Raw genomic sequence first — 10,009 nt, forward strand, 5'->3', positions numbered from 1 at the left:
CGGCCGCTCCCGCCCCGGGACGCTGTGCCGGTATCACAGGCGCGGCCAAAACCGCCAATCAGGAAAGCGCTGGGAGCCACAGGCGGCTCTGAGGTGGCACTGGGGGGGGAAGGAGACAACCGAATGCCCCTGGAACCACCCTCTCAGGTCCCCTGTCGTATGCACGGGCTCCTAAGGAAGCTCTTGTCCCGGGAGTCCTTGTCCCGGTACCAAAAGGGCGGCCAAAGCCGCGAAGGGGAAAGCGCAGGGAGCGAGAGGCGGCMCCGGAGCCCCCCGGGCGGGCGGCGCCGAGTCCCTCACGAGAGGCGGCTCTGAGGCGGCGCCACCGGGAAGGGCGGCAGCTCAAACCACGTGTCAGTCCCCCTTCAGGTCCGCTCCCAGGCGGCGCCACTAGGGAGGGAGGCAACTGACGCCCCCTGCAAGTCTTCCCTCAGGTCCGCTCCTGAAAGCGCTGTTGCGAACTCCTTGCTGCAAGGCGCGTTGCTGTGCACACGGGAGACAGACGGGAATGTGCTGTCTGGAGACGTTTATTTATAAAGGTCATGATTTAAGGACTTTTCTCATACCCACAATTGTCTTTCTAAATGTGCTCATAAACACAGCCATACATTGCTCTTGCAATAAATAAAAAATCACCCCCAAAGAATTATTTTTCTCTAAATGGCCAGACTTGCCCTGTGCATTAGCCAACAGCGCCTAAAGAGAGGCAGCTGTACTGAAGCCGAACAAAAGCTGACAAATGCTGTTTATGAAATACTGAACCATCTCCTGCCACTGTCTGCCAATGTGGATGGCACTGGGCAAAGGAGCGTTTCAGACAGCTACTCATGTATCATTATTATTATTAATTATTAGTATTTACACTGTGATTAGCATCCGGCAGTCTTAGCCAGGGGACAGACACTCCACTTTGCAGTCTTCTTTCACAGATTTTTTTTTTTATACCAGTCAAAATATACCCTACCATATAAGGAAAAAAAACATAGCTGGCAAAAGGCTGTGAAATGCTAAAGTGGATCCAGTGTTTTGCACAATATTGCTGATTCCTGTGTTAAAAAAAAAAAAAAAAAAGAAGAAAAGAAAAAAGCCATGAGATCCTTACACTAGTTTCCATTGGAAGAAATGGAAATCACATTTTGCAGACTCAACTGGGAGTGATGGGACTGTCTGATCATTCATTTTTTTCCCTTCTTGTTGTGCAGTGATTCAAGCGTGCCCCCAGGGAGATGTTTTTAGAGGAAGGGCCAGGACGGTGTTTGAGGCAGCCCCCCGGAGCAGAGCTCTGCCCTTTCCCGTTTGCTTTGGAAGCGCCCAGAGGCCRCAGTGAGGGGCAGCACAAGCAGACCTGGCGCGGGGCAGCCCACGTGCTCAGCAGCAGAGGACCTGCCTCCCGTCGGGCTGCATCTACATAGACCTGCATTTGTCTCTGACGATAGCCTGGATTTCTCTCTTTATTTATCTACCTGTCGGCTCACTTTACAGTCTCGCTCTGGACAGACACAGAGCGAGAGACAGGACCAGATGCTGCAGCATGCACGGCATGCCAACGAGCTTGGTGGAGTGTGCAAGCATCCTCATGCGGTGGAAAGGTCCTTTTGTAAACATGCTTTGCGATCAAAGGGCTGATGCTTGCTGATATTTTCAATATTAATAATCTCCTGGCTGCCTCRCTCCATTCTCTGGCTCCTTATTTTCCCTTCCTTCATAGTTCACAGGGAGCAGAGCTTAAAACAACAAGCCAGTAGAAGCAAAGGAAGGTTGTTTAAAAACAGGATTCCTGGGAAGAAGAAACTGTATTGAACTGAAATGCATCAGATACCTCAAAAATCACTGTATTGCCATACACTGTGCATGGCACAGACTGAGAGGCATCTAAAGACATACGCAGACATGCATACAAAAATAATTTATATTAACATTCACACTCCTATAATATCCATGTACTGAATATATTCACACACCATCATATTCACACCTCCTTTCCTATCTACTCTGCAGGTATATATGGAATCAGAGAGCTGAAACAAGAGCGTGTATCATCTTTAAAACAAATTCCCACTAAAAATACACAAAGAGGCAAGCTGCTCCCAGAAGACAGGTGGAAGGCTATTTTTTTGCGATGCTTTCACGTTTGAGAAAGAGCAGCAAGATGCTAAGGAAGCCAAGAGAGAATAAAAGCTGTGCGGATGGAAATAGCTTCCGTAACATGGCTCTGAGAGATACTGGAGAGGTGGTTTTGGGGCCAAGTGCTGGCTGAGAGATGCAGGGAGAGATGTGAGGCTCCTGCTGCGCTCTGTGAAGCAGAACCTGGTATGTTCTTGGTCCATAAACAGGACTGCACCWAAGAGCCCTGATCCCACTGCCAGTCCCTCCTCCTAATCCACGTTCCTTTGCCCACGGAAAAGGCTTCAATAGAGGCCGGTTATCACCTCTGCACACACTCAGAACACGTCATCCRTCCCCGAGAGCAGCTGATACAGGCGAGGCGAAGAGCAGAGCGTGGAGCCGCACGCTGCCAGACGGCCCCGCAGCTCGGTGGGATCAGCCAGACATTCCCGACCTGCTGCAAACTGCGGGAGCGACTGAAAGGGACRGGAGGGATCCAGCCGGAGCAAAGGCTCAGGCTCCAAAGGTGCCGCTACCTGGAGCTGTTTAGAACGGGGACCGCTGGGCCTGAAGCAAAGCTCTCTGACCGCCGCTGCTCTGCTAACACATATTGTAATTCAAGGTGCCGCTGGCAGTCCGGACCAGACTGTGAAAGAATCCCGACTTTCATTCTGTCATTTTCATCCCTCTCAAGTTTATAAAATAAAGCATCTAAACAAAATACGTAACCACTATAATTTTTATGTAATTTTATTATGTTCTGGAGACAAAACGCAGTCTACTACCTGGGCACCTGCTGGGGAGTCAAAGCCTTTGGAAATAAGGTCTATTTTGGATCCGTTATAATTTGATAATGTCACAAAAATACTGCAGTGTATTTTACCAGCATACTGACTTGCCAGCAGGGGGGAAAATTTATCACCACAAATATTTTGCCTTCCTTCTTTCCGGTATTTAAGGGCTTTCTAAACTCAAAGGTCACAGGGAAATTGCTGAGAGGAATCACAATCACAGAAAACGTTTCCACTGAACGAGAATCTTTCTCTAAGAAAGTTATGCCCAGACTGACCAGAAATCACGGCCATGGCTTTTTACCATCCCAGGGCTGTGCTATGCGCTAGCTGGAAAAAAATGAACTCCATTTTCAGATTCCCCTTTAAAATTGCCTCCTAGCACAACCCACTGAGAATTTCAGGCTAATCTAAATGCCTATTTTATCACCTCATCCCTAATAAATGCAAAGCGCTGATTTTATCTGTTGCTAGAACATTGCCTTGCATTGCTTGAGCTGCATTTTACAAGCCTGTTTATATAGGTTAGTATTGCACTTCCTTCCTTTTCTGCGCCAATAAAAGTAAGCATTTAAATGCTGTAGTGCAACTGCAGGGTATTAGGGCCCTGAATTTAACTCCTAAGGCTTGCCGAGGCCATTGAGACCACACGACACTAACCAAAAGCTGCCTCTTCTCAGCCTTAGCTGGACCGAGCTTGCAGACAAGCAGGCACCAGGACTGTGATGCACAGAGCCAGTTTCAGCTCTGGGGGTCACACTAAATCACACAGAACTGCCGGAGCTCGTGTGGGTGGTTGGAGAAAGCTGGAGGGAATCAAAATCATGGCACCAAGGAAGGAGCGCATCTCTGCCCTCAAACCAGCCCTCATCTCGCAGCCATCACTTGTATTTTCTGCTTAGCAGAGGCTCTTTGCTAGGATTCCCCATCACACTTAATGGTGAAAATATTTCTTCCAGGACCAGCAGATGGGGAGGGAAGGGAGGTGCAGCGTGAAATTTAAACATCTGCTTCCTGTTCATCTTCCCCCACGCTGTGCTCAGAGGACAGAGCCCATGGAGGGAGCGGAGGGGAGGATGCTGTTGCCAGCAGTTTGCTCAAAGATGTTTAAAGTGAAAAAAGGCAAGGCAGTTTGATTAGGGGTTTATGCAGTGGGAATAAATGAAATTAGTCTTGGTGGAAGGCCCCTGACAAGAACCCAAATTTTATCAGTTTGAAAAAGCACATACATTAGGCAGGACTGGCTTCTCCCTGGTCCCGCAGAGCTCCCTCTGCAACTGAAAGAAAAGTCCCAGCTCTTTTGCTATAGTGTTTGATATATAGAAAATGTTATACAGTTTTTCCAGTGTTTAAGTGCACAGAGACACACTTGTTGGAAGAAAATAATGAGGCTGCAGCCCTTTACATATCCGTGCACACAGCGAGCGCCAAGCAAACCCTCCCAACACATCCACTGTACAGTTGCATCTTGCCATGAAGATGTGCAAACTTGTGCATATATAAAATAAAATAGTAGGGGGTAAGGCTCAATTGACAATGAATATAGGTAAATTATAATTTCTTGCAAATGCATAATTAAGCTGCCGAATTCATGACCAGAGAAAATAGAAACTGAGAGGCTTTTCAAAAGACTAATGTAAATACAGAGCTCAGTCGCAGCTGCTGTGAAAGATAAAGAAAGACATTAGAGGCAAGATCCCCCATTGCAGCTGAGCACATGCCAGGCACTTTGCAGGGCAGGGGATTAAACCGGCCCTTGTGCTGGACTCGTGTAGCTCTCCTCATGCTTCAGCTTGCAGCCAGGTCCCCTCATTCCCCAGTGCATTCCCGGGATGATGCTGATGAGGAGCCTGCTTAGGCTGCATGCGATGCTGCTGCCCAGGCCCCTCGGAGCGCGCCGGGATGCATCCCTCAAGCATCCATCCCTCGTGGATCAAGGCTCTCCCTGCTGCCAGGTTGCTGGTGGCAGGGGCATAGATGACTCCTGACAACGAGGCAGCCACCGTCTGCTTGGGAGCTGGACAGCAACGCGGTGCTCGACGCCAGCTAGAGATGAAAGTGCTGCTGCCTCGCCAGCTCGTGCTGCCAGGAGCAGGGCACGAGAGCAGCGGGGACACAAGATAGGGAGCTTTCCAAGGCGGTTTATGCACTAAGCAGACACAGATCTTTGATGATATGCAAAAGAATTTAGCATCTTTCAAAGGAAGAAAAGGACACCCCGTCCTCCTTGTCTGACTGGAAGGGGGAGGTGAGGAGTGTATCTGCTGATAACTCAGCCCTGGCACTCTGCAATCAAGGGAAAGTGCCAGAGAGTGGAAAGGGAGGGGAACCGCAGCCTTCAAGGGGCAGACGAGGATATTTTTACATGCAAATGTGTCAAGAACAGAAGAAGCTGCTGGAAGGGAACACACCTATTTTCTCAGTCGTGAATATCAAACGGAGTGAATATGAGACGGAGAGATCATACTGCAAAGCGGCAGAGGAGTTATGGGATGGCTCAGAGAAACAGAATAAACAACAGGCACACTTCTGTCATATTTAATTTTGATTTCAGAGAAAGAGTGGAAAAATATGGACTGTGATGATCAGATTATTTTTCCTTTCAAATCTTCTTTCAGGCAGTAACCAAACCATTAGGCCTGTGCACAGACTCAGGACCAGGAACTGATATATCCCTGTCCTGCTTGGGTGAATAAAATATGTTCTGAAACAGCTCTAGTCTCTTAGCTATAGTTCATACTTATCAAAAATGCCAGTCAGGGTTAAATCTCTCTTTCTTTTCAATTATTTCTTTCATAAATGAAAGCCCAAATGACTATATATCATGCTATAAAAAATAGTATGTCATTTGCTTTAACTAGAAATAAAACAAAGCCATATTCACACTGAAAATACAGCAAAGACAAGGGGAATAGAGGGAATAAAAAGTATGCAAACTAAATTTTCCCATATTTTTGTAAAGTTGGGATGAGTCACAAGGTCTGCATCTGGAATAGGGGCTCAGGACTTATGTTCTGGTCTAGACAATTAAAAACATCGGCCCAAACTGAGCAGCTCTCAAGACTTTCTTGAAATTGTCTCCTTATAAGATGTTTTTAAGCTGGCACCCTGKGAGAAAAGCACGGCCGAGCTGCCGCTGAGGTTTCCAGCTCTCTGCAAGGCTCTGAAACCTGCATGTTGTTTTTCAGCTTCTGCCTGTGTTTAGATAATTGATAAAATTTACTGCAACAGTAAAAACTGAATTAACAACTCTGACCTTTCTACTGCTTCTTCCCTCTTTCTCAATTGAAATGTGACGCCTGCCTCTGCCCTTCTCACACAATTCCCACTCCGTCTTCGGGCAAAGCTGAAGCTGCCTATGTGCACTGGGGTATGTGTGAAATGTTAACAGCCCAGCTGCACATCTTCTTCCACATAAAACTTAGCGGAGGTGGCCATAAAGACTACAGACTTTTGGGCTAGGTCCAGGACTGAGCTGCACTTAGGACAGTGTTATCAGGACTAACGGAAAGTCTCGAGTCCAGGAAAAGCCATATCGAGTTCAAAGACAGTATGGAATGATAGTTAGGTTTTCTGTTGAATTGCAGGACATCCCACTGCTGAAGGAAGTGCTGTGTGAGAGGAATGTGGGAAAACAAACTGCATCTGCTTGCTCAAAGGCCACAAGTGCCTGCTCTGCCTCTGTACATTAATACTGGGAGGGAGAAGTATGAAAACATAATGGAAAAGCAATGAAATATGACTAAAGTCTTGTAATGATGAAATATAATAATTCCTAATGGAGAAGAGGCACAAACAAGAAAACCCGAAACACTTTATACGAAACAAAAATAAGAGAGAAGAGAAGGAAGGGGGAGTGTGAGGGAGAAGAGAAAAGAAGCAGTTGCTGGAAATGACTTTTAACTTTTCCACTTAGCGTTTTAAACCCAAAAAGCAATTACTGTCAAGCTTGCATTGGCTTTCTGCACATTAATTCCCTATTATTAAAAAAATTAATGAGTTTAACAAACTCCTTGTCCTCGTAAAGTTGTCCTCTTTATTACTGGTGTTAGTAATCCACCAGGGACCCTGCCTCTAAAGCTCAGCAATATGCCCTGATTTTTTGAAGTTCAGAAAAAAAAGAAAGAAAAGATAAAGTGAGGAAGAAGAGTTCAAGAAAAGGAAAATTAGAAAATGATAATGGGACTCTGAGTCTTTTCCCTCTGGATTAGTCCTAGGCTGACAGGCTGGAGAGTGAATGTCATTCTCCAAGTGATGTCTTCAATGGTCTATACAGTAAAAGGGCAGGATGATCCGTTGGGGAGGATATCTGTACTTTTCCCGCAGGCTCCATGCCCTGCCGCTTATGGGCCTGCCCATATTTTCTGTCCTCAGCACATAAGGGTTTATTCCTGGGAAGCCAACACACAGAGGCCAGAGCCCTCACGGATCAGAGCACAGAAACCCCCTTTGCTCCCTGACACGGAGTTCAAAGCTCTCCCGGCACAAGGTCCCTCTACACCACAAAGCATTTGGGGCGTAAAACCAGTTTACTGGGCACTGGCAGGTTTAAGTCAGCTRCTTCGTCCTTTCCGCTCATTAGAATTTAAAACCTACAATAAAAAGGCCGAAAGGGGAACTGCTAAGCCTTAATAAAAATAATCTTTCAATCTGTTTGAGATTTCAGTTGATACAACCTACTGCACAACACCTAATGTTTGCACTGCACTTTCCGCTCAGATTTAGGGACCCTCTAGCTCCCAGAGTCGAATAGGTCACTGCTATGAAGAAGATGAAAATGATGAAGAAGATGAAAATAACTCATGCAAAAGGTTGCAGTCAATAAGCACCACTCAGAAGGCCAGGCATATGACTCAGAAATGAAGAGCTAATGGTAAAGAACAAGACCGAGATGTCAAGATCTATTTTAATTTTGGCTCAGGAAGCTATGTGAGATAAGCCAGGGCGCAATATGAGCATCAGAACAAAAGAAAGCAAGGAGGAGAGCGCATCAAATTTTGATATTTTAAGTGACCAGGAATAATGCACTGCTACATCCAGGCAAATATATCCAGRATAAAAGGAGTCACATGGTAGCTGCTGCAGAGGGTGACTTATGCCAGTGGTTACAGCGCTCCGTTGTATTGTCCTCATTTATAGTCTCTCTCTACAAGTAACTAAGAGGCAGCAAGTAGTATTGATCCAACTGCACCAGGTACCAAACAATCCTTTGAAGTTTTGGCAGCATGGGAAGGGAAATGTAAGTGTGTTGTGGAGGGTAGTGCCACAAGCAAAGCCTGCAGGAAGAGGAACAAGGAAGCTTTTCAAACATGGTTTGAAATTCCCTTGTTTGTCTTCCTTGCATTCATTTCAAAACCTCTGATGATGATAAATATATAAGATACTCCTGTGCTCATCAGACATCAGCTCTGGAGCAGGATGCTATAGCTTTCTGTAATGTCTGCAMGTTTCACTGGCTACATTTCAAGTCTGCTTTAGACAACTCATTTCTCCATAACTTTCTAACTCTAAAATTTGTTAGTCCTGATCCACTTCTAACCTGTTGCTTCTTTATACTTAAGGGGCTGAGATTTTGTCTAACTATAAATTTACTGCAATTGAAAAATCCTATTACTCCCTCAGCATGGTGTTGTATAAATATAAGGCAGGACCTTTAATTTTCTAGGCAAGGATATGATTTCAGTTCCTTTCATSGTCTAATTATTACTTGGCAAATATCATGTTGTGGTGAGTATTTAAGGATAATTCTCAGATAATACTTAATTATACGGTTAATTTTTACAATGAYGGGAAAGCCTCAAAGATTCAGAGTCCAGATTTTTTAGACTATCCCAAAAAACCCAGCTATTTCCCTGCACTTGTTAAATGGGCTAGAATTTATGAATTTTTTAGTATCTGTAGTACATAAAACAGCTTTTGCTATAGTATCTCTGACATTAATCTCAGCTGCTCACTGGAATTTGGATTTACAGGTAGCTACAGATTGCTTTGAACTTTTAAAGTGACCTTACATAGCCCTATACCTGATTAACTCACCAGATAGCCTGAATTTGCAGGTGATTTATATGACTAAACTGGCAGAGCTTTCAGAGAATACTATCTTAAGGAAAAATGTTTGCAATAAATGGAGGAAAAGAAGGTTTGATTCAAGTGAAATGTCTAATTTTCTAAAKGTCTAATTTTCTACAGTGGGACAGACAGCTCATGGAGAAGAGAAAGGAGAGCAGGGGCAAATTTAGTACTGTATTCCTCAACCTTTATGAATTGATAAATGTTCCTAGCAGCAAGAGCTTCCCTGGAACGCTGTGATGTGCAGCATGCTGAACTGCTGCACAAAGCACAGGTCCCATCAGATACACAGGCTGCATTTGCTGTGCAGTGGCGCAGAGCTAAGCTCAGCCCCGACCTTCATAGTTCACCAAGTTAGTTCATTAAACCACTTGTGACACCTTGGGCAGCCCCAAATGAAGTTTAGTCTTATCAGGTAACAAACAAGCTCTTGGCCTCCTAGACTTGGATCTATGAGTCAATACGTCTCCCAGCTGAGATTGTAGACATAATGATTAATTCACTGCTGGCTGCCTGGGTAAGCGGCTACATAAATACAGAAGGAATGGTGCCTAGGCAAGCTGGGACTGCAGCCTGGGAGGACGTATAAACACGGAGATATATGGAGAGAGACACACAGACAAAGGACCAGAAGGACTGTTTGAATGGATCACAGCAAAATTTCTCCTGGATCACCATCTTGTCAAAGACCAGCAGCTGGTGTCTAGGGAAGACCAGAAATTGTTCAGAGTGATCCTGTTCCTCTCCTCACATTCTGTGAGTTTAACTGGCGTGAGTCAATTGGTGGTTTAAGCAGGACAGCATTTAGGCCATTGCCTTTAACTGCCTTCTGTGACCCAYCTCATGGGGACAAGGAAGGTTCAAGCTTTGCAGCCTGTCTACATCACCTCCTGGCATTGCCTCGTGTAAGTGTCAGGGATGCCATGGTTGAGCCGGGGGGTTAAGGGGAAGGTGGGAGTGTTTGAGGCACTCACTTGTGGAGCGGTTGCAACAGGCTCTTTGCAGCTGAAAAGCCCGGGTTCCACTGTCAGCACCACTTTCAG

The sequence above is a fragment of the Nothoprocta perdicaria genome, unplaced genomic scaffold, assembly GCF_003342845.1.
Source record: "Nothoprocta perdicaria isolate Ctin4 unplaced genomic scaffold, notPer1 scaffold_201, whole genome shotgun sequence".
In the NCBI taxonomy this organism is placed as follows: domain Eukaryota; kingdom Metazoa; phylum Chordata; class Aves; order Tinamiformes; family Tinamidae; genus Nothoprocta; species Nothoprocta perdicaria.